Below are 25,604 nucleotides of genomic sequence, written 5' to 3'. Positions count from 1 at the left end.
TTGAGAGTTATGAGAGTAGTGATATTAGTGAGAGGAATGAGAGTAATGATAGATGTGAGAGTAGTGAGGGTGTTGAGAGTAGTGATAGTAATGATAGTAGTAAGAGTAGCGAGTGTAGTGAGGGTGTTGAGAGTAGTGAAAGTAGTGAGAGTAGTGCTAGTAGTGAGAGTAGTGAGAGTGGTGAGAGTAGTGATGGTAGTGAGAGTAGTGATTGTATTGATGGTAGTGAGAGTAGTGAGGGTGGTGAGAGTAGTTATAGTGGTGATAGTAGTGAGCGTAGTGATAGTGGTGAGAGTAGTGAGAGTAATGAGAGTAGTGATAGTAGTGAGAGTAGTGGTATTAGTGAGAGTAGTGATAGTTGTGAGAGTAATGAGAGTAATGCGAGTAATGAGAGTAATGAGAGTAGTGAGAGTAGTCAGAGTAGTGAGAATGGTGAGAGTAGTGAGAATAGTGAGAGTAGTGATAGTAGCGATAGTAGTGAGAGCAGTGTGTGGTGAGAGTTCTGATTGTAGTGGGGGTAGTGAGAGTAGTGAGGGTGATCAGAATAGTGAAAGTAGTGAGAGTAGTGAGAGTAGTGATAGTAGTGATATTAGTGATATTAGTGAGAGTAGTGATATTAGTGATATTAGTGAGAGTAGTGATAGTGGTGAGAGTAGTGATAGCAGTGAGAGCAGTGTGTGGTGAGAGTTCTGATTGTATTGAGAGTAGTGAGAGTAGTGAGGGTGTTCAGAGTAGTGATAGTAGTGAGAGTAGTGATAGTGGTGAGAGTCGTGAGAGTAATGAGAGTAGTGATAGTAGTAAGAGTAGTGATAGTGGTGAGAGTAGTGAGAGTAGTGCTAGTAGTGAGAGTAGTGAGAGTGGTGAGAGTAGTGAGAGTAGTGCTAGTAGTGAGAGTAGTGAGAGTGGTGAGAGTAGTGATGGTAGTGAGAGTAGTGATTGTATTGATGGTAGTGAGAGTAGTGAGGGTGGTGAGAGTTGTTATAGTGGTGATAGTAGTGAGCGTAGTGATAGTGGTGAGATTAGCGAGAGTAATGAGAGTAGTGATAGTAGTGAGAGTAGTGGTATTAGTGAGAGTAGTGATAGTTGTGAGAGTAGTGAGAGTAATGAGAGTAATGAGAGTAATGAGAGTAGTGAGAGTAGTGAGAGTAGTGAGAATGGTGAGAGTAGTGATAGTAGTGATATTAGTGAGAGTAGTGAGAGTAGTGATAGTAGTGATATTAGTGAGAGTAGTGATAGTGGTGAGAGTAGTGATAGTAGTGATAGTAGTGAGAGTGGTGAGAGTAGTGAGAGTAGTGATAGCAGTGAGAGCAGTGTGTGGTGAGAGTTCTGATTGTAGTGAGAGTAGTGAGAGTAGTGAGGGTGTTCAGAGTAGTGATATTAGTGAGAGTAGTGATAGTGGTGAGAGTAGTGAGAGTAATGAGAGTAGTGATAGTGGTAAGAGTAGTGCTAGTGGTGAGAGTGGTGAGAGTAGTGAGAGTAATGAGAGTAGTGATAGTAGTAAGAGTAGTGCTAGTGGTGAGAGTAGTGATAGTATTGAGAGTAGTGATAGTGGTGAGAGTAGTGATAGTAGTGAGAGTTGTGATATTAGTGAGAGTAGTGATAGTAGTGATATTAGTGAGAGTAGTGATAGTGGTGAGAGTAGTGATAGCAGTGAGAGCAGTGTGTGGTGAGAGTTCTGATTGTAGTGAGAGTAGTGAGAGTAGTGAGGGTGTTCAGAGTAGTGATAGTAGTGAGAGTAGTGATAGTGGTGAGAGTAGTGAGAGTAATGAGAGTAGTGATAGTAGTAAGAGTAGTGATAATGGTGAGAGTAGTGAGAGTAGTGAGAGTAGTGCTAGTAGTGAGAGTAGTGAGAGTGGTGAGAGTAGTGATGGTAGTGAGAGTAGTGATTGTATTGATGGTAGTGAGAGTAGTGAGGGTGGTGAGAGTAGTTATAGTGGTGATAGTAGTGAGCATAGTGATAGTGGTGAGAGTAGCGAGAGTAATGAGAGTAGTGATAGTAGTGAGAGTCGTGGTATTAGTGAGAGTAGTGATAGTTGTGAGAGTAGTGAGAGTAATGAGAGTAATGAGAGTAATGAGAGTAGTGAGAGTAGTGAGAGTAGTGAGAATGGTGAGAGTAGTGAGAATAGTGAGAGTAGTGATAGTAGCGATAGTAGTGAGAGCAGTGTGTGGTGAGAGTTCTGATTTTAGTGGGGGTAGTGAGAGTAGTGAGGGTGATCAGAGTAGTGATAGTAGTGAGAGTAGTGAGAGTAGTGATAGTAGTGAGAGTAGTGATAGTAGTGATATTAGTGATATTAGTGAGAGTAGTGATAGTAGTGATATTAGTGAGAGTAGTGATAGTGGTGAGAGTAGTGATAGTAGTGATAGTAGTGAGAGTGGTGATAGTAGTGATAGTAGTGATAGCAGTGAGAGCAGTGTGTGGTGAGAGTTCTGATTGTAGTGAGAGTAGTGAGAGTAGTGAGGGTGTTCAGAGTAGTGATAGTAGTGAGAGTAGTGATAGTGGTGAGAGTAGTGAGAGTAATGAGAGTAGTGATAGTAGTAAGAGTAGTGATAGTGGTGAGAGTAGTGAGAGTATTGAGAGTAGTGATATTAGTGAGAGTAGTGATAGTAGTGAGAGTTGTGATATTAGTGAGAGTAGTGATAGTATTGAGAGTAGTGATATTAGTGAGAGTAGTGATCGTAGTGATAGTAGTGATATTAGTGAGAGTAGTGATAGTGGTGAGAGTAGTGATATTATATCACCTCATCTCCAACCCTTATAGCTCTAACTCGATGCTCAAAATATGTGCTCTAACCACACACACACACACACACACACACACACACACACACACACACACACACACACACACACACACACACACACACACACACACACACACACACACACACACACACACACACACACACACACACACACACACACACACACACACACAATCACTCACTCAGTCACTCACTCAGTCACTCACGTACACGCACACAACGCTAATCAGTATATATCACCTCATCTCCTTCCCCTAAAGGCTATCTCTGTGTGTGTGCTCACCCAGACCCAGCTCACCCCTCACCTAGTATTCTATGCATTGGGAGACAACAATCTGGTGCTGGTATGAGGCTGAATGTGCCCACAGAGATATGAAGTTAATTAAACTGCCAATCCCTCTGAGGACTATGACAATCTCAGGAAACCTGCCTGTGGTCAGGCTAGCAACACATGTATTATGAAGTTAAATTCTATTGAATGTTGATGATGCTTTTTATGTGAAGTTGAAGCCAACAAACAACAACAGTGACAGACCAAGACAGTAGCTGCATGTTTGTGTAACAGAGCTGGTTAGGTGATGAGTAAACTTGCTTAGGACCTGAAGACTTGCGTTAGCTCCCTGTTAATGCCCTAGGCTTCAGTCCAGCGTGATAACACAGTCTTGTGGCACGCAGAAGCTCAAACCCAGTTGGTCAATTTACTTTAATTTTCACTCATTTCATTTCAGTTGTGAATAACTGCATTCCTCTGAGCACAATCAGAAACTGTTTGCTTTTTTTTTTACCATGACCCCCTTAAGGATAGCGCCAGGAGGGGGTCAGGGGGAGTGCAAGAAAATCAATGCAGTTAAAAGAATGAACAGTGAAACACAGCGAGCAAATAGCATCAATCAATGAATGTGTCAGTCCTGAAACTGAGACCCTGTGACTGTTCTTACAGCGCATATTGACAAATGCACTCAGTCATTCATGGGGGGAATTGATGAGATGAGAAAACAACGATAAAGTAGCTGGGATGTTGTTGGTCTGCCGAGGGGATTGGCTGCACAATCACAGTCTGTCACTAAGGCTGCGTTTAGACATGCTAGCCCAATTCTGATCTTTTTTTCACTAATTGGTATTTTGATCGATCACATAAGATCTTTTCACGTCAGATCTTTTTCAGAGCTGATCTGATTGGTCAAAATACCAATTAGTGGAAAAAAATATCAGAATTGGGCTGCTTGGCTAAATGCAGCCTACGTCTGTCTGTTAAAGCTGATGAATACTGATGAGGGCAACATGCTAACGTGTGTTGGTTTCGTCAATAAATAACTAGTACTTAGTACTAAGTCAAGACTTCCATTGTTTGACTTCAATGAGTTGAACATTTACTGTCTTTCAGTATTGTAGACTTGACAACTCATGATGTAAATAGGACTTTCTGAATGAATGTGGTTGATTGATTGATTAACTGATTGATTGGTTGATTGGTTGATTGGTTGATTGTTGATTGGTTGGTTGATTGATTGGTTGCTGGGTTGCTGGGTTGATTGGTCGATTGGTCAATTGGATGATTGGATGATTGGATGATTGGTTGGTTGATTGATTGATTGGTTGGTTGATTAATCGAACGATAAAAGAAGCAACATACATAAAGCAACGTCAGAAACAGAGCCAGAAGCAGAAAGATAATGGCTTCAACAAAATGATGATGAGAAGTTGAAATCAAATTATTGTGGTAACCGTGTCTCTAGTCATGAATCGATGAATTCCACTGTGTTCAATTATACCATATGACTTGTGTGATGAGAAATTACCGCTGCATACAATGTACTGTAAATCTCATCATTCCAACATAATCAAGCCATGAAATTGCATAAACAATAGGGCAGCTGACTATGTATAGTAATTTCACAAATCGTTCCACACAGATAAAGAATGTATAGACAGAGCATGTACCACCATAGAAATATAATTTCCAGAACAGACATCGACGTTCAAGTCAATGTGCCATGATATGTAATTCTGTTTCTATGTGGACCACTCCACATTCATTTAGCCTTTGAAGATGAAATATCAACCATTAAATGTAGAACTTGCAGAGTTTTAATGACAGTACATAAAAACCAAGGTTGCTCTCTAGCAAAAGTATCATTAAATAAATATTGCTGTTACTTTTGGTGTGCTGTTCAGCCTTGTGTAGATCGATGTTTTAATTTATTTTAACAATTTGGTGTTGGTGAGGGAAATGAGTAACAGTCACAGTGCAAAGTTTCTTATGAACCTGTTCCCAAACTGCTGAGCTTCAATACTTAAAATACTATTCAAAACACAGATGCATGTTGTGTTGTAGCTCTTCTCCTCCTCCCTCCTCCTCCCTCCTCCTCCTCCTCCCTCCACCCTCCTCCCCATCATGCCCCTCTCACTCTCCTCCACCCTCGTCATGCATCTCTCCCTGTCCTCCACCCTCCTCCCCATCATACCCCTCTCCCTTTCCTCCTCCTCCCTCCTCCTCCCTCCTCCTCCACCCTCCACCTCCCTCATCATGCCCTTCTCCCTCTCCTCCACCCTCATCATTGCATCTCTCCCTCTCCTCCACCCTCATCATGCATCTCTCCCTTTCCTCCACCCTCCTCCTTATCATGCCCCTCTCCCTCTCCTCCACCCTCATCATGCATATCTCCCTCTCCTCCACCCTCCTCCCCATCATACCCCTCTCCCTCTCCTCCACCCTCATCATGTATCTCTCCCTCTCCTCCACCCTCCTCCACCCTCCACCTCCCTCATCATGCCCCTCTCCCTCTCCTCCACCCTCATCATGCATCTCTCCCTTTCCTCCACCCTCCTCCCCATCATGCCCCTCTCCCTCTCCTCCACCCTCATCATGTATCTCTCCCTCTCCTCCACCCTCCTTCACCCTCCACCTCCCTCATCATGCCCCTCTCCCTCTCCTCCACCCTCATCATGTATCTCTCCCTCTCCTCCACCCTCCTCCCCATCATGCCCCTCTCCCTCTCCTCCACCCTCATCATGTATCTCTCCCTCTCCTCCACCCTCCTCCCCATCATGCCCCTCTCCCTCTCCTCCACCCTCATCATGCCCCTCTCCCTCTCCTCCACCCTCCACCTTCCCTCACCATGTCCCTCTCCGTCTCTCTTTCCTAGCTCCCCCTGAGATGTGTACTGTTCCAGGGAATGGGAAGGGAATACAGCTGCTTCTGCTTCCACATCTTCCATCTACAAACGCCTCCCCCCTGCCTCCCCCTGCCTCCCTCCCGCCTTCTCCCTGCCTACCCATCTCCACTTGCCTCCCTCCTGCCTCCCACTGCCTCCCCCTTGCTCCTCCCTGCCTCCCCACAGGCTTCCTTAAAAACTATCTTTAATAGGATTTGATGCCTGGGGCAGGGAGGCTGGGATGCAGGAAGGCACGATGGGTTGTTTGTACAAAGGTGAGATGTTTGTTTCAGGATGATATGCACGCTACCTCCAGGGGGGAGAAAGCCAACATACCAGCTGCTCTGCCAATAACCTAGCTGTCGTCTCTGTACTGGATTCAGTTGTCTGGATGGTGAAAACCAAGTGGGAATTTGACACACAGTCAATTGATAGGTGTAATAACATTATCCATAGGCTACTGCACTGTTATAGGTGTATAGGTGTTTAACACAACAACTATTTTATAGTTGATATACAGTATCAGGATAAAGGTAAGACCCAGATGCAGACTGTGTCGAAGTAACAATGTTTATTACAGCAACAAGGGCAAAGGTACAGAACGGCAGGCAGGCTCAGGATCAGGGGCAGGCAGAGTGGTCAGGCAGGTGGGCTCAGAGTTAGGACAGGCAAGGTTCAAAACCAGGAGGACGAGAAAAGAGACTGGAGAAAAGCATGAGCAGATACAAAAAACAGTATTTGACTTGACAAACAAGATGAACTGGCAACAGACAAACGGAGAACACAGGTATAAATACACAGGGGATAACGGGGAAGATGGGCGACACCTGGAGGGGGTGGAGACAAGCACACAGACAGGTGAAACAGATCAGGGTGTGACAGTACAGTATGTTGTATCATGGTCCTCGTTCATGCTCCCCAGCAGGGCATATTGCACAATATCGTTGAACCTTTTTGAAGCTCTCAAGTATCCCTAAACCTCTATGACGTGTTGTCATATATAACGTCAATGACTTCTTGACCTCGATAGTGGTGATAATGTCTGTTATTTTGTCAATTGGATTCAATACAGCAATTTCCTGAATGGACACATCGGGGACATGTTTCCTTGTGTAATGTGTGTAGTGACGCCATGAGTAATACACCAGCGACCGGTGGATTGGAAAGACATACTTGACCTTTTTGACAGCATTGTCTAAACGTTTCCCTGGTGCTGTAATCACATAAGATGAGGTCAGTGATGCCGGGAGCGTCATGCGGTGGCCAATCATGTCTGAACAGAGTTCACAGGGAGGTGAAACGGCTAATAATCGCCCCAGGCTAACTCCGGCCAGGCTAACTCCTCTAACGCCCTCCCTGCTGGGACTGACTGACTGACGCTGGCTGGACACACACACAGACACACACTGGACACATGCGTTGAACAAACTCACTGGACACACACACTGGACACACACACACATGCATGCTGGACAAACACCCATACATGCTGGACAAACACACGCTGGACACACACACACACGCTGGACACACACGCTGGACACACACATGCTGGACACACGCTGGACACACAAACATGCTGGACCCACACATACATGCTGGACACACACACGTGTTGGACACACACACATACTGGACACACACACACACACACACTGGACACACTTAAACTCCCACCAGACAATAACACTTCTGTCCAGGAGTGGATCCTGCCATTGATTTCATGTGTGTGTCCAGGGCTGGTGTGTGTCTAGGTTCTCATCTGAGGGATGGAGACTTTCAGAGAGAAGACACACTGTGGTTCTGACTAAAGAGATATAGAGGGAAGAGATAGGCAGGTGTGTGTGTGTGTGTGTGTGTGTGTGTGTGTGTGTGTGTGTGTGTGTGTGTGTGTGTGTGTGTGTGTGTGTGTGCGTGCGTGCGTGCGTGCGTGCGTGCGTGCGTGCGTGCGTGCGTGCGTGCGTGCGTGCGAGCGTGCGTGCGTGCGTGTGCGCACGTGTGTGTGTAAGGTGTTTGGGGTGGGCCGTAGCCATTCAACTGTGTCCACTCTCCCAAAAATGAATGTTTTTAGTTATTCAACTGTAGATGATATATTGTACCTTCAGCAGTCTCTCTTTCTCTGTCTTTGTGTCTTTCTCCCTCCTGCTGTTAGTAGGAGGTACAGCAGTAACACAATGGCATTTTCATTGTGAACCTATAACTTTATATTTACATCATTTCAAAGGAAGAACTTTTGACATTCACTGGCGAATTACTGGCTCCATCTATGAAGAGTGAGAGTGGTTTCATGTCTCCAGTCCATACAGCAGGCTGAGAAGGCCTCAGCCTTTCAATAATAGAAATGCATTATGTATGTTTTATGAATTTGTTATGAAGGCCTTATGTACAGTAGGTACCCGTCAAATAAAATGTTGCCAGAGCTACAATATTCACTGGGGATGCGTCCTATAAACGGTCCCTTGTGTAGTGTATGCTTGCTGCTGCTGGTAGACGAGGGGTTAAGAGGGATGTATCCCCCCTCCCTCCCTTTCTCTGATGTGGCACCAACGGTCTTCACTGAATGAGCCTAGTGTCCTGCTTTGTGCCCACCATCCCCTAAATCTTGGTGCTGTCAGGGCTGCTTGGAGAGGAGACTGTACCGCCTGGGCTGCTGGAGGAGACCCAGCCTTAGTCCCTGTCTCTGGCTTTATCTCTCTGACACGCCTGGTCTCTATGTGTATGTGTGTCTGTGTGTGTGTGTGTGTGTGTGTGTGTGTGTGTGTGTGTGTGTGTGTGTGTGTGTGTGTGTGTGTGTGTGTGTGTGTGTGTGTGTGTGTGTGTGTGTGTGTGTGTGTGTGTGTGTGTGTGTGTGTGTGTGTGTGTGTGTGTGTGTGTGTGTGTGTGTGTGTGTGTGTGTGTGTGTGTGTGTGTGTGTGTGTGTGTGTGTGTGTGTGTGTGTGTGTGTGTGTGTGTGTATAGCTGGATATAAGGATGTGCCTGTCTCTGGGTTATAACCAGCACATCAGTGCCACCAGTTGTCAGTAGGTTGTTACTACAGTAATAGAGCTGACGTCTGAGGTGAGGCTGCTCTGCTCTCTCTTCTCAGCCCACGTATCAGCGCAGCACACTGGGATCCGTCTCACAGCCCCTCTGCTTCTGCCGTGGAGAGGAGATTAGCAGAATGTGTCTCTTTCTTTCTCGCCCTATCTCTCTCCCTCTGTCTCTCCATCCATTTCTCTCACTCTCTTTCTCCATTGCACGCTCCTAAAACGCATGACTTCCCTCCCAGTCACAGGGTGCTTTCGTCCAATCATGCACACTTCCCCTTGTAGCTAAGAAGCTTGTTTTCCAAAATAACTGCTGCCCTTTCTTAAAGGGGTGGTGCGGAACTTCTTTGGACTCAATGGGATTTTAACAATGGACAGACAGTCTGAAAAACAATGTAAAGTACATACATTGAATTTTGTACCACTCTCAAGAGACAACACTCTAAACATTTATGAATTTACATTTCCATGGCTGTTTAGAGTGTGTACTCATGGCTAGCATCTATTACTGTAAATATGTATATACAGTATTCCTGTATATTTCTCAGACTGTTCTCAGACTGCAAAAAACAACATGTTTACGCTTCTTCAAGAACTGGCTTCCCAGATGGAGGTCTCTTGGAGTCTGTTCATGTGTGGTCAGGTGAGGGTTAACAGAGAGGTCAGGTCAGGGGTTAACTCTGTAAGATTAGAAATCCTCTCCTGGGGCCTCATTTATAACATGTGTGTCCATTTTACACTTATTATCTGCGTGCGCCATTTCTGAAAAGACTGCACATGCACAAAAATTATGAGATTTATGTACTCATTATTTTGTTGCGCCAGCACACCATACAAGCACATGTTTCCCATTATAAATCAGACCTGTTGTACAACTGAGTGCGCGTGAACAAGCATGATAACTGAATAATGCCCATCATTTACCTTTTCTGGTGACAATAACACCCTTATGTGCTGTATACTTTGGAAGTATTGGAATTAGGCCAAGACAGTACATCTAAAAGAAATATCAATGGCCAACTTGATTCATGTCTTTGGAAGTGTTGGCAGAATGTTGTATTTTTTTCCAGTGACATGTTCTGTATCTGACCGTTTCTGAAACACTCAAAAAAAAAATGTGTTGTGGACCTGTAAAACGATCGTTTTAATTCAATAATGTTATGCATTTACTTTCTCCTAAACCTAAATATACTGCACTACCCATGAATTCTGAAACATGATCTACACTAGGACAGTGGTAGTCTACACACTTTAAATTCAACTGTATGTAATAAACCGCACTCCCTTTTGGATACATAGAGCAAAACCTTGGAATTATAATAGCCTGTCTAATAGGCTCAGTTAAATGAGATGTGCTCATGGTCATTTGTTGTATGGCTACTTCAGGAATATGAACTCATCATGGCCAGAAAAGGTGCAACGGTTATGATTTGTATTTGTATTTATTAAGGATCCCAATTAGTTCCTGCCAAGGCACCAGCTACTCTTCCTGGGGTCCAGCGACATTAAGGCAGTTATATACAATTTAAAATATTACATGACATTACATTTCATAACACTTTACCCAATACATTTAGTGTGTTCCCTCAGGCCACTAGTCCACTATCACATATTTACAATACAACATCCATGTGTACGTGTGTGTATAGTACATGTCTTATCATGTGTACGTGTGTGTATAGTACATGTCTTATCATGTGTACGTGTGTGTATAGTACATGTCTTATCATGTGTACGAGTGTGTATAGTGCATGTCTTATCATGTGTACGTGTGTGTATAGTACATGTCTTATCATGTGTACGTGTGTGTATAGTACATGTCTTATCATGTGTACGAGTGTGTATAGTGCATGTCTTATCATGTGTACGTGTGTGTATAGTACATGTCTTATCATGTGTACGAGTGTGTATAGTACATGTCTTATCATGTGTACGTGTGTGTATAGTACATGTCTTATCATGTGTACGAGTGTGTATAGTGCATGTCTTATCATGTGTACGTGTGTGTATAGTACATGTCTTATCATGTGTACGTGTGTGTATAGTACATGTCTTATCATGTGTACGTGTGTGTATAGTACATGTCTTATCATGTGTACGTGTGTGTATAGTACATGTCTTATCATGTGTACGTGTGTGTATAGTACATGTCTTATCATGTGTACGTGTGTGTATAGTACATGTCTTATCATGTGTACGTGTGTGTATAGTACATGTCTTATCATGTGTACGTGTGTGTATAGTACATGTCTTATCATGTGTACGTGTGTGTATAGTACATGTCTTATCATGTGTATGTGTGTCTATGCCTGTGTGTCTCTTCACAGTCCCCGCTGTTCCATAAAGTTTATTGCTATCTGTTTTCTTATCTGATTCTACAGCTTGCATCGAGGCTACGAGAGAAATTTGACATGACAGTATTCAGACGTAGCTTACAAACGTCAATGGAAAAGGTGAACAGTCTGTTCCACCACTAAACTGCGCTTCGGATAGGAGCGTATAGAGCAAAATACTTTAAATATCGCTAGCTTATCTATTTACTACCGTGAAGTGTTCCCAATGAAATGAGAGATGGGATGAATGGTAGCCTATCCTAACTTGTTGTAGGCACATAGGCTATTTCACGAGTATGAAACCATCACAGTTAGAACATGTATTCTGCAATGATCATGAAAATATATCGTTTTTTTAGAATGCAAAGATAAAATAATAGATTTTTGCTCTTCTCACTAACATCAAATGATTGCATCTTCTTATTATATTTAGTCAACCGTTTTTTTGTTATGAATAAGTCATCATATACAGTATTCCCCATTTACCCAAGGCTACTAGGCTACTTCTTGCAACGCAATACTCCAACCACTAGAAACTGTGCGTACGCGTGTGTCTAAAGTTTACGGGAGGACAAGTACATTCTCACATCAAGTTCAGTCTTTATAAATGCCAACTTTTGTGTGAAAACTGGCGCACGCATGTTTTGGGGGCATATTTTGTGCGTATGGCAACGTTTAGAAATGAGGCCCCTGGTGTATGGATGAAGGAATGTATTCTCTCCGGATTCCTCTTACATCAATGTGTCTGTCTGTGGAAGCCTGTCTCTCTCTCCCTCTCTTTTCCTTGGTTGCCTTTCACTCAGTCTCTCTCTCCATCTATTTCTATGTCTACTATGTCTCTCTGTCTGTACTAGATTGATAGCATTGCTCTATTTCTGTGTTACTCTATCTGGCTGTCTCATTCATCTGAGTGCATTTCTGTTTGTCCACAACAGATGTTCTCCTCTTTCTAACCTGGCTTTATGTGTCTTCCTGTTCCTGTCATACACAGTGTGTGACAAAGAGAGAGAGCACTCATAATGGAACGGAAATCATATAGATGGAGGTATGGTGAAAGAAAGAGAAAGAGAAAGAGAGAGAGAGAGAGAGAGAGAGAGAGAGAGAGAGAGAGAGAGAGAGAAAAAAATAATTGAAGGAGAGCTCGTGGTGAGGAGGGTCAGTGGAGCGGCAGCAGCAGATGTAACCTTGTCTTTGTCCTTGTGTCTCTGGTACGAAACAGGAAGCCCTCGCTAGCGTAACGTTGCTCATGCCATAAGGTGCACCTTTTGCAATGCAGAAGCTGGGAAACACAGATTACCAATCCATGTTTGAAATGTCAGGAAATCCGTATCGATGAGAGAGAGTGCAGTGAGTGTCCTCTCTCTCTTCCACTTGACATTGTGTGTAAAGCTGTGAAAGGGTGGAGGAAACATCTCTAAAATGATGTAATATGTTGGAGGCTGTTGTTGTTGTTGCTGTTGAGTATTAGGCTCTCTCTTATTTTCATGGGAGCTCATAATGCAGTGTATTTGTGTTCTTTGTCTTGGCACAAACATACATTGGCAAAAAAAGTCCAAAAATACATTTCATTTCAAGTAATTATGTGTAATTCCTTTGGTTTCCCCACTAAAAGGTTGGGATATTGTTAATGCAGACCTGTTCAGTTCAGATGGAGTAGGCTCAATGTAGAGCTCACTTCACTTTAGCAGCAGTGGCCTTGTCATTCATGCCAATCAAGCTTAAATCTGAGCAAAACAGAGCGGGGGCGGGAGAGAGGGAGAGAAACAGAGAGAGGGAGAGAGCGAGAGAGAGAGAAACAAAGAGAGAGAAGCACAGAGATAGAGATCGAGAGAGAGAGAGAGAGAGAGAGAGAGAGAGAGAGAGAGAGAGAGAGAGAGAGAGAGAGAGAGAGAGAGAGAGAGAGAGAGAGAGAGAGAGAGAGAGAGAGAGGCGAGAGAGAGAGAGAGAGAGAGAGAAAGGCGATAGAGAGCGAGAGAGAGCGAGAGAAAGAGAGAGAGAGGCGAGAGAGAGCGAGAGAGAGCGAGAGCGAGAGAGAGAGAGAGAGAGGGGGAGAGAGAGAGAGAGACAGAGAGAGACAGAGACAGAGACAGAGATGCATTTGGGTGTTATGTCTCTCCCGGGTCAGAACTTTTATTAGGAGGAATGACAGTCAATGTCCCTCGGCTGGGTCTTATTTTCAAGATTATTATTTTGAACATTAACACATTAAACTCTGGCATATGGGACATTGGTCGGAACTATATTGAGTGGAAAGAAAGTTTCTAAGGACTGGTTGCTTAACAGAACAGAGCTGGATAAAGTCGCTACCTGTTAGACACACAAAAAAATGATAACAATAACAGATTCAATTAAGTTTGGCCAAGAGATCTGTGGAATAGGTTTATAGTATTTATTACAATACAATACAATGTCATATTATCAATCTACAACATGGCCCTGGGAGACTCACAGGGATATTGGTATACACAGTACTCCACCAATTATCAATTCTTCTACTTCATACTTCTTGTATTCCCCATGTTTTTTAAAACATACATGCACTGTAATTTAAATGTATAATTCTTAGTTGCTATGGTGCTTTCAGAAAGTATTCACACCCCTTGACTTTTTCCACATTTTGTTGTGTTACAGCCTGAGATTTTGTGTCACTTGCCTACAAACGTTATCCCATAACGTAAAAGTGGAATGATTGTTTCTAAATGTGTACAAATTCATTAAAACTGAAGGGCTGAAATGTCTCAAGTCAATAAGTATTCAACCCCTTTGTTATGGCAAGCCTAAATATGTTAATGAATAAAAATATGATTAACAAGTCACATAATAAGTTGCATGGACTCACACTGTGTAATAATAGTGTTTAACATGATTTTTGAATGACTATCTCATCTCTGTACCCCACACATACAATGATCTGTAAGGTCCCTCAGTCGAGCAGTGAATCTTAAACACAGATTCAACCACAACGACCAGGGAGGTTTTCCAATGCCTCGCAAAGAAGGGCACCTATTGGTAGATGGGTAAAACAAAGATACAAAGATACATGCATCCTTCCTAACTGCCGGAGAGGAAGGAAACTGCTCAGGGATTTCATCATGAAACCAATGGTGACTTTAAAACAGTTACAGAGTTTAATGGCTGCAATAGGAGAAAACAAAATACAAAGTGTCCTGAATACAAAGCGCTATGTTTGGGGAAAATCCAACACAACACATCACTGAGTACCACTCTTCATATTTTTAAGCATGGTGGTGGCTGCATCTTGTTATGGATATGCTTGTCATCGGCAAGGAGAAGGGAGTTTTTTTAGGATTAAAGAAACGAAATAGAGCTTTCCAACAGACACTGGGAGACAAATTCACCTTTCAGCAGGACAATAACGCAAAATACAAGTCCAAATATACACTGGAGTCCACTTGAAAATCTATGTCAAGACTTGAAAATGGCTGTTTAGCAATGATCAACCACCAAGATGACAGAGCTTGAAGACTTTTTGAAAGTATAGTGTGCAAATATTGTACAATCCAGGTGTGTGAAGCTCTTAGAGACTTACCCAGAAATACTCACATCTGTAATCGCTGCCAAAGGGGATTCTAACATGTATTTACTTAGGGGTGTGAATACTTATGTAAATGAGGTATTTCTGTATTTCTTTTTTAATACATTTGTAAAATCATTATGGGGTTTTGTGTGTAGATGGGTGAGAACAAATATCAATTTAATCCATTTTGAATTCCGGGTGTAACACAACAAAATGTGGAATAAGTCAAGGAGTATGAAAACTTTCAGAAAGCACTGTACACGCATTTTTGGTATGGAAAACCATGATATACCCATTGATTCTTGAAGAATATAACTTATAAATGCCTCATGAGCTAAGTTCAGTTGTCTTTTTACCGAAACAGAGATGGGTTGATACGCTTTATTATTGTTTCAATTAAGGACTCTAGCTTCAAGGTTTAAACCCCGCAATGTTTTCTCTCTGCCTCATGACAAAATGTGTAGAATTTCAGGAAATTAGCTTGAAAATTGAAAAATCTTCTCTCCGAGGTCAAGAGGCGGGCCTTTACTATGTTTGTTCCAATTGCCCAAGACTTGGTTCATTTGGTCATGCAATGCCAAAGTCATAGTAAAACTTCTTGTATGTATTTTTATGAAGGGTCCCTGATGAATTTGCTATCACAAAAGGGGTCCCTGGCCCCAAAAAGTTTGAGAACCCCTGCATTATATTATATTATAAAGGATAGCCACTTTAAATCTCACTGCCTGAGAAAGAAACGTTCTTATTTGTTTTGTACATAATGGTAGCCTTGTCAAATAATAGCTACCATCCAATATTTTTGGAATGTCTTGGTTCTATTAAACCAATGTCAATGTGAGGCTTTTAGACCATCTTGTTCATTCTCAGAACATCTTCCCACTGAGCACAGAGGTCAATTCAACGTCCATTCCACATTGGTTCAACATCACTTCATTTAAATGGTTGTGCTCAGGAGGTTGTTACTTCTTTAGCATTCTTGGAGAATGTATGTAGACTTAGGGCTTGGATACATGGAGCCTACACACCTAAAACCCATACAGAGTGTTTAAAAGGACTGTGCAGTGCCTTCGGAAAGTATTCAGACCGCTTGACTTTTTCCAGATTTTGTTATGTTGCAGGCTTATTCTAAAAGTGATTCAAGTTTTTTTTCATCATCAATCTACACACAATACCCAATAATGACAAACCCTCTACTCAGTACTTTGTTGAAGGAGCTTTGGCAGCAATTGTAGCATCGAGTTTTCTTGGGTATGACGCTACAAGCTTGGCACACCTGTATTTGGGGAGTTTCTCCCATTCTTCTTTGCAGATCCTCTCAAGCTCTATCAGGTTGGATGGGGAGCGTTGGTGCACAGCTATTTTCAGGTCTCTCCAGAGATGTTCGATCGGGCTCAAGCCCGGGCTCTGGCTGGACCACTCAAGGACATTCAGTGACTTGTCCTGAAACCACTCCTGCGTTGTCTTGGCTATGTGCTTAGGGTCGTTGTCCTGCTGGAAGGTGAACCTTTGCCCCAGGGGACCTTCAATGCTGCAGAAAGGTTTTTGTACCCTTCCCCAGATCTGTGTTTCGACACAATCCTGTCTCGGAGCTCTACAGACAATTCCTTCAACCTCATGGCTTGGTTTTTGCTCTGACATGCACTGTCAACTGTGGGACCTTATAGAGGCAGGTGTGTGCCTTTCCAAATCATGTCCAATCAATTGAATTTACCACAGGTTGACTCCAATCAAGTTGTAGAAACATCTCAAGGATGATCAATGGAAACAGGATGTACCTGAGCTCAATTTCGAGTGTCAAAGCAAAGGGTCTGATTACGCATGTAAATAAGGTATTTGTTTTTTGTTTTTTTTATCTAAAAAAATAAAAATCTGATAAAGCATTATGGGGTACTGTGTGTAGATTGCTGAGGAATTGTTTTTATTTAATCCATTTTAGAATAAGGCCGTAACGAAACAAAATGTGGAAAAAGTCAAGGGGTCTGAATACTTTCCGAAGGCACTGTATATGCATTGTGAGACATACTGTTCATAAGGGTGTACATATGGTGTATGCAAACCATACGAAGCAGGACATGACAGACAATGCTCAATGTTCTCTGTAGCACTCACTTATGTAATCATGAAGTTCTTTTAGAGGCTGGTTATGGCATACATTAACTCCACCATCCCAGACACCCTAGACCCACTCCAATTTGCATACCGCCGCAACAGATCCATATATGACGTAATCTCAATTGCTCTCTACACTGCCATCAAACACCTAGATAAGAGGAATACCTATGTGAGAATGCTGTTCATTAACTACAGCTCAGGGCTCAACACCATCGTCCCCTCCAAGCTCATCACCAAGTTTAGGGCTCTGGGTCTGAACACCTCTGTCTGCAACTGGATCCTGGACATCCTGATAGGCCGACCCCAGGTGATGAGGGTAGGCAACATCACCTCCGCCACGCTGACCCTCAACACAGGGGCCCCACAGTGGTGTGTGCACAGTCCCCTCCTGTGCACCCTGTTCATCCACAACTGCATGGCCATGCACAACTCCAACACCATCATCAAGTTTGCTGAGGAACAACGGTGGTAGGCCTGATCACCGGTGACAGAGAGTCAGCCTACAGGGAGGAGGTCAGGGACCTGGCAGCGTAGTGGCAGAACAATAACCTCTCCCTCTACGTTAGTAAGACCAAGGAGCTGATAGTGGACTACGGGGGGGGCGAGCACGTCCCCATCCACATCGACTGGGCTGCAATGGAGCAGGTTGAGCACTTTAAGTTCCTCGGTGTCCAAATCAATAAAGACTTACAACGGTACAAACACACGGCCACAGTCATGAAGAAGACGCGACAGCGCATCCTCCCACTCAGAAGTTTGAAAAAGTTTTGCATGAGCCCACAAATCCTCAAAAAGTTCACCAGCTGTACCATTGAGAGCATTTTGGCTGGCTGCATCACTGCCTGGTATGGCAATAACACCGCCCTCGATCGCATGGCGCTACAGAGGGTGGTGCGGACAGCCCATCACTGGGACCGAGCTCCCTGCCATCCAGGACATCTATATCAGGCGGTGTGGTAGGAAGGCCTGGAAAATAGTTAAAGACTCCAACCACCCAAGCCATAGACTATTCTCTTTGCTTCTGCACTGCAAGCAGTACCAGTGCATCAAGTCTGATACCAATAGGCTCTTGAACAGCTTCTATTCCCAAGAAATAAGACTGATAAATAGCTATCTGAGTTAGCCTTGTATGTTCATTTTATTTGTATTTTTGCAGTGTCTCTATGCACACTCACAGGGCCCTACACACTCACACTCACTCCATCATTTGCTCACTCACACATAATATGCACATACATTTATACTGACTCCATACAACAGCACACCCACTGACATGCAAGCTGCTGGTACTCTGTTAATCTTATATCCTGTTGCCTAGTCACCTTACCCCTAAACATATCTACCTCCATCACTACAGTATCCCTGCACATTGTAAATATGGTATTGAAACTGACCCTGTATATAGTATGCTTGCTTACTTATTGTGTTCTTAATTTTTCTCATGTGTTTTTCCAAGTATTACATTTTTATTGATTATTGCACTGTCGGATTTTGAGTTTGCAAGAAAGGTTTTTCACTGTACTTGTGCACTTGAAACTTCACTGTGTGTGTGTGTGTGTGTGTGTGTGTGTGTGTGTGTGTGTGTGTGTGTGTGTGTGTGTGTGTGTGTGTGTGTGTGTGTGTGTGTGTGTGTGTGTGTGTGTGTGTGTGTGTGTGTGTGTGTGTGTGTGTGTGTGTGTGTGTGTGTGTGTGTGTGTATCTGTTCCTTTTCATGGGGGAGAACATTCATCATATACTGTAAATTATCCTAAAAGTGTTTAAGCAGCACTTTTTATTTCACAGTAAAGACTTCAGGTAAAAGATGTTTCGAATTACTAAATTAAAAGTGTTTCTTGTTCAGCACAGCGTGTGCTCTAATCTAAAGTAATGAAAATAAAAGGCTTTCTGGGGCGGTGTGTGCTCTCATTTAAAGGAAGAGAGGGAGAGGACGGGGAGTCTAAGCAGCAACTATAGATACATTTCACTTTACAGGGAACCATGGGGAGAGGAAGAGAGGGATGAAAGAGGGAGCGAAGGGGAGAGAGGGAGAGGGAGAAAGAGGGGAAAAGGCTAAGGAAAATCAATAAAGTCATCAAACATGAATTGAGCTCTGAAATGACTTAAGTCCCATCAGGATGGTGAGGGTGTGCAGGAGGTGAGGTGCAGTATAAGGACCTGTACACAGCTGACTTCTCAACGCCCTTCAGTAGAGATGACACTCGATCAGGCTGATCTAACCTTTACGTGCACCTCCAAGTCCAGAGCACAGAGACTAGCCACACTGCACTGAGGGGCTTTACTGTCCTCAACTCCGCTGCTCCCGTTCCTTCATTGTACCTGTCCTATTATTCCCAAGAGAGAAGATCTCTCTCTCTCTCTCTCTCTGGGGAGTAATGCACGAATGTGTTTGTGTGACCTAAGACTGATCATCACCATGTCCTCTCCCTCTCTTTCCTCTCTCTCCTCTATCTAATCTATCTACCCTTGTGTTCCCTCCATTTATCCCATTCCCTGAATCACTTTCTTCCCACTCTATCCGTTATCCTCTCTCCTTTTATTATCCTCTCTCCTTCCTCATTCCCACATCTCTGACTTGTTATATGACTTTGAGTTTCCTTGGGACCATATGTCTGCTTGAGGGCAAGGTCATCCTCAGTGTTTAAACTGTGTTCCTTTTGAATTGGGGAGGAACAACTGTAACACTGCATCTCCACACCCAATGAATAATCAGCAGAATGCAACATGATACTCCAGATGAGGCCTTTTTTAGGACTTACATGTTCTCAGGATTCAGACAGCCTTCTCCCCATCTCCATTCTACACCGTGCGTTCAGTATACAGCCAGACAGCCAGCCATTGTTGACTCGGCTAATAGGTTCCTCAAAGTGTTTGGGAGAAAGCGTTGATGAGTCAATATAAGCACTTTGCATAGCTAAACAAGCCGGGAACTAAATGTGATCTGGGAATGCAGAGTATTGCTTTTCCCTCTGTTGTGTAAACTCCTCTCTCTTACTGTATAGAGGTCCTTGTCCCCGCTCACATACCAAGGTCTATACCACCTTTATGTGAGCAGAATACTGTAGTACATAGGTCTCACTCAACAGGCTCACTCAACCTGTATGTGAACAGAACACAGATAGAAGTGCATGTAACTTAACCTCTTGTAGCTAATTCAATGGGAAGCAGCGCTACAAAGACAGGGTTTGTCCTGTGAACATCTTTGATTAACTAAACTCTACTGTAGATCCATTCAGGTCTTACAACTGTGCTCTGTATCCACTCAGGAATATGATGAAAGACAACCACTCTATTTTGTCCCTTCATTGAATATGTCACCCTCCCTAGGAGAGGGGCTGACCTTGATCATTTATTGTTAAGACCCTTGCTCCCTTCGGCCTAAACGTAGAGTCTGAAGCCATTCTTGTGATTATTGTGTTTTTACCATCCATTGTAAATAATGTTTGTAGGCCTATGTAACCAAATTGTATCGATGATCGTATGTTATCCCGTCACTCTTTTTATATGTTCTATTTACAGTGCCTTGATCAGAGCCCTTGACTTTTTTCCATATTTTGTTACGTTACAGCCTTATTCTAAAGTTGATTACCTTTTTTGTTTTCCTCATCAATCTACACACAATACCCCATAATGACAAAGCAAAAACAGAAATGTTTGCAAATGTATTACATCAAAAAAATAGACATTTCACATTTACATAAGTATTCAGACCCTTTACTCACTGCTTTGTTGAAGGACCTTTGGCATCGATTACAGCATTGAGTCTTCTTGGGTATGAAACTACAAGCTTGGAACACCTGTATTTGGGGAGTTTCTCCCATTCTTCTCTGCAGATCCTCTCAAGCTCTGTCAGGTTGGATGGGGAGCGTTGCTGCACAGCTATTTTCAGGTCTCTCCAGAGATGTTCGATCAGGTTCATGTCTGGGCTCTGGCTGAGCCACTCAAGAACATTCAGAGACTTGTCCCGAAGCCACTTCTGCATTGTCTTGGCTGCGTGCTTAGGGTCGTTGTCCTGTTGAAAGATAAACCTTTGCTCAAGTCTGAGGTCCTGAGCGCTCTGAAGTAGGTTTTCATCAAGGATCTCTATGTACTTTGCTCTGTTCATCTTTGCTTCGATCCTGACTAGTCTCCCAGTCCATGCCGATGAAAAACATCCCCACAGCCTGATGCTGCCACCATCATGCTTCACCGTAGGGATGGTGCAAGGTTTCCTCCAGATGTGACGCTTAGCATTCAGGCCAAAGAGTTCTTGGTTTCACCAGAGAATCTTTTTTCTCATCGTCTGAGAGTCTTTAGGTGCCTTTTGGCAAACTCCAAGCGTGCTGTCATGTGCTTTTCACTGAGGAGTGGCTTCCATCTAGCCACTCTACCATAAAGGCCTGATTGGTGGAGTGCTGCAGAAATGGTTGTCCTTCTGGTAGTTTCTCCCATCTCCACAGAGGAACTCCAGAGCTCTGTCAGAGTGAACATTGCGTTCTTGGTCACATCCTGACCAAGACCCTTCTCCCCCGAATGCTCAGTTTGGCGACCAGCTCTAGGAATAGTCTTAATGGTTCCAAACTTCTTCCATTTAAGAATGATGGAGGCTTTTGTGTTCTTGGGGACCTTCAATGCTGCAGAAATGTTTTTGTACCCTTCCCCAGATCTGTGTTTCGACACAATCCTGTCTCGGAGCTCTACAGACAATTCCTTCAACCTCATGGCTTGGTTTTTGCTCTGACATGCACTGTCAACTGTGGGACCTTATAGAGGCAGGTGTGTGCCTTTCCAAATCATGTTCAATTAATTGAATTTACCACAAGTGGACTCCAATCAAGTTGTAGAAACATCTCAAGGATGATCAATGGAAAGAGGATGTACCTGAGCTCAATTTTGAGTCTCATAGCAAAGGGTTGAATACTTGTGTAAATAAGGTATTTCTGTTTTTTATTTTTAATAAAATGTGACAATTTCTAAAAACCTGTTTTCACTTTGTCATTATGGAGTATTGTGTAGATTGCTGAGTTTTTTAGTTTTTTTTTTAATACATTTTAGAACAAGGCTGTAACGTAACAAAATGTGGAAAAAGTCAAGAGGTCTGAATACTTTCCCGTAGGCACTGTGTAAATCAACTAATGACATCAAGCCACTCTGTCACGGTTCTCTAAAGTAGAACCCAGAAGCAGACCAGGACAAGGAGAGTAAGACGAAGGTGAGTATTTATTTACAAGTTTAAATGTAGTGATAGAAAAATCTAAGTAGCGGAGCGGGCAGCAGAGGTGAGTTGATGGAATTGAGTAAGCAGATCCAAGGAAGTAACTGAAGTCACCGACGACCAGGTAGGGATGGGATGAGTGTTCCGGGTGAATGACTGTAGACAGAAAAAACGGAGGTAAGTTCAAGGCAAGCAAGACGTACAAAACAACAAAACAAACTCTATCAAACTGGAGGCTGATACGCTGGCACAACATACTGTTCATGGCTAACGATCCGGCAGGGAATGGATGTCAACGCTTATGAAGTGGAGGGGTGATGATCAGGACCAGGTGTGCAGATAGCTGATGGGATACAGGTGCGGGTACTCAGAGATCCTCCAACTAGCTACGTTGCCCGGCAACCAGACAGGGTGCGTTCCAGGACACCGGAAAAAACACTCCAGGACAGAACACAGGCAAAAACAGACTCAGGAAGCGGGATTCGTGACACACACCCGGCCATGATTACAAACACCTGCGTGTCCTTTGAAACTATATGAACTAGTGACCCGCAGTGTTTGTCATTATAACCTGAGGAAGACAGCTTGTCTGTCGAAACGTTGGTCATTAAATTATTGCATCTGAGTTCCTAGAATGTGGGGCTCTCCTTTTTTTCATATGGTGAAAGGTCAAACAGGTCTTATGTAAGACTGATAATCATTCCGTCCTTACAGAGGAGAGAGGAGAAGAGAGAAAGGATGTAGAGGAGAAAGGACAAGAGAGAGTGGACACAGTGTGTGTGTGCGTGTGTGTGGGGGGGGGGGGGTAAATAAAGGTCAGGGATCAGCCTAGTGCATTATGTTTATTGACCCTATCTCTTATACTATAAGGTGCTGTGAACGGCCTTCCGACTGCTGAGGGACTGCCTGCATTCGCCACCCATTAAGGCTGAAATAAAGGAGTTCTCTCCCATCTCTCCTTCACTATTAATTAGCTGCACCTGTTTGGTCAATCCCGAAAAAGCACTTTACAAGTACAATCAGTGCATAGGAAGGTGCGTGTTAGAGGGGAAATGTGTGTGGTTAGAGGGTTCGATGGGTCAATGAATGTGGAGAAAGGAGGAAGTTAGATGAATAGGTCTATTCTGACAGAATCCCTTGTTAAAGAGGAGGTCTTTGGAGCGGTCCTGTCTGCCATATAATAGAAGAAGAGGCCCAAACGGACCTCACACACACACACACTGAGAATGGCATGAGATTGAAAAGGGTTACAGGGTTGAGGGCCACAAAGGATTGATTAACTGGCTAGTTAGGGAATGTGATTTATCTTGGGAAAGAGGAGCTACAAAGCCTTGGTTCAACCACAAACATGCACAAAAGAGGGTGATGAGAGGAAAGATAGAGGAATGAGAGAGAGAGAGAGTAGAGTGAGAGAGGGGGGTGGGCAACAGGCCAAATAGGAGAAGCTTGGCAGTCTGGGCTGGGGTAGCAGCTTTTCAGGACTAAAAACAAACAAACTATAAAAAAGATTAAGGTACAAAAGATTAACTTTAATTACAACACAGGGAGAATACTGAATAGTTTGGAGCTAAGGGTTGTAATTCTCCTGTTTATTTTAGGTTGTTACAGACTCTTGCTAAAAGGTATCGCCTCTTCACCAGTAGCTAGCTGGATTTACTCCTGAACCCAGCAGAGCAAGCACATTTCCCCTACTCTCACCAGAAGCCAGTCAGGCTTTTTATAGGGTTCTTTATCTGGGATTTTATGCTTAACAAAATGACCACCTCAGCACAGGACATAGAGATGGAAGAAAGGCGTAAAGGAAAAGCAGCACAAATGAAGGAAACGCTGAGTAAGGAATGAACAGCATGTTTAACTTGTTCGATATGGACTATATTTCAGCACAGCATAGTAATGAAGGGATGAATACTGTCATATTTTCTTGCTAATGTATTTTTCTGACCTGTACTTGCTTTGACTCTCCCACTGGGCAACGTTGTGGGTTAATTATAGGTCATAAACATACATACATACATACATACATACATACATACATACATACATACATACAGTACATACATACATACATACATACATACATACATACATACATACATACATACATACATACATACATACATACATACATACATACATACATACATACATACATACATACATACATACATACATACATACATACATACACACATACATTCACACATACATACAGTACATACATACACACAAACATACACATATACATACACACATACATACAGTACATACATACACACATACATACACACATACATACAGTACATACATACACACAAACATACACATATACATACACACATACAGCTTCAGTAAACACAAGTGTACTCCTGAAAGCACAGAGCTCCTTCCTGAAAAGGACTGCATTGTTGGAAGTCTTGTGTAAGATAAGGTCAGATGAAGGTCAGGCCTGCAGTCAGTCTGGTGGTGCTGCAGATATTACCGAAGATAATTTAAATAAAGAGGCCTAGAAGCCGCTTGTAGGCGATGTTAGCTAGCATAGCTCATGCGTAGAAACAAGTCATCGGGTCTAATGTCCGTGTCGCGCTGAACTGTGCATGTGCAGGCCATCGAATCAAAGACACTCCTTCGACATAAAGTTATTTTTGACAAAAATGTAAACATGTCAGTTTGTCACTTTCACAAGGTTGGAGTAATGACAGTTTTAGCTACTGAAGACATTCTCTCCAATCTAGGTTTTGTATTTAGATTTTGAGAAAATGAATAACTGAGGACACATTTTTCACTTCTCCCATTGACTTGACAACCCCCAAACCCCCGTCAAGTCTGTCGGGTCTGCTTCGCCAGGCGTTCCCAGAAGAATTAGCCAGTTGGGTCTTTGGGTTTGAAACCTCTGGGGAATTACTGTAACTCTGACCGTACTATAGGCATTGGAGACCAGCATCTACAGTACTTGCCAGAGGGTTAACGTCTACAGTAATGTATATCAGTGATATTCCATAGAGATTATGTCATAGCATGATCTATAGGTATCCATATCTCCACATATTCTTCTTCTCATCTTGTTTATTTCATTATAAAGGCGGAATACGGTGCTTGTTATGAAAATGGAGTACTCTTACATGGAGCTGAACATACTAACCTTTTCACAGTTGTTTACCAGTCCTACCTGTATGCAGAACTGGGAAATAATAGCAGGCTACTGTACTGTGGTCTGTCTCTTCTGGGTCTTCTCTTTGATTCATGGGACTGCAATCTAAGAGAGGGAGGGAAAAAGAGAAATTGGTTGTTAGGTACCACAGCTGAAACATGTCTACTCTGATGAAAGACACTACAGTGGAAAAGAGAGGGATTTAGGGGAAGAGAAAGAGGAGAAGAGGATAGATAGGATAGAGTGAGAGAATAGAATAGAGAGAGAGAGAGAATCTCCAAAGCCAGAGCTCTGTTGCCTCATTGGCAGCTTAACAGTGTGTGCCGTACACTGTCCCC

The sequence above is a fragment of the Salvelinus alpinus genome, chromosome 4, assembly GCF_045679555.1.
Source record: "Salvelinus alpinus chromosome 4, SLU_Salpinus.1, whole genome shotgun sequence".
Classification (NCBI taxonomy): Eukaryota; Metazoa; Chordata; class Actinopteri; order Salmoniformes; family Salmonidae; genus Salvelinus; species Salvelinus alpinus.
This window is presented reverse-complemented; position numbering follows the sequence as displayed.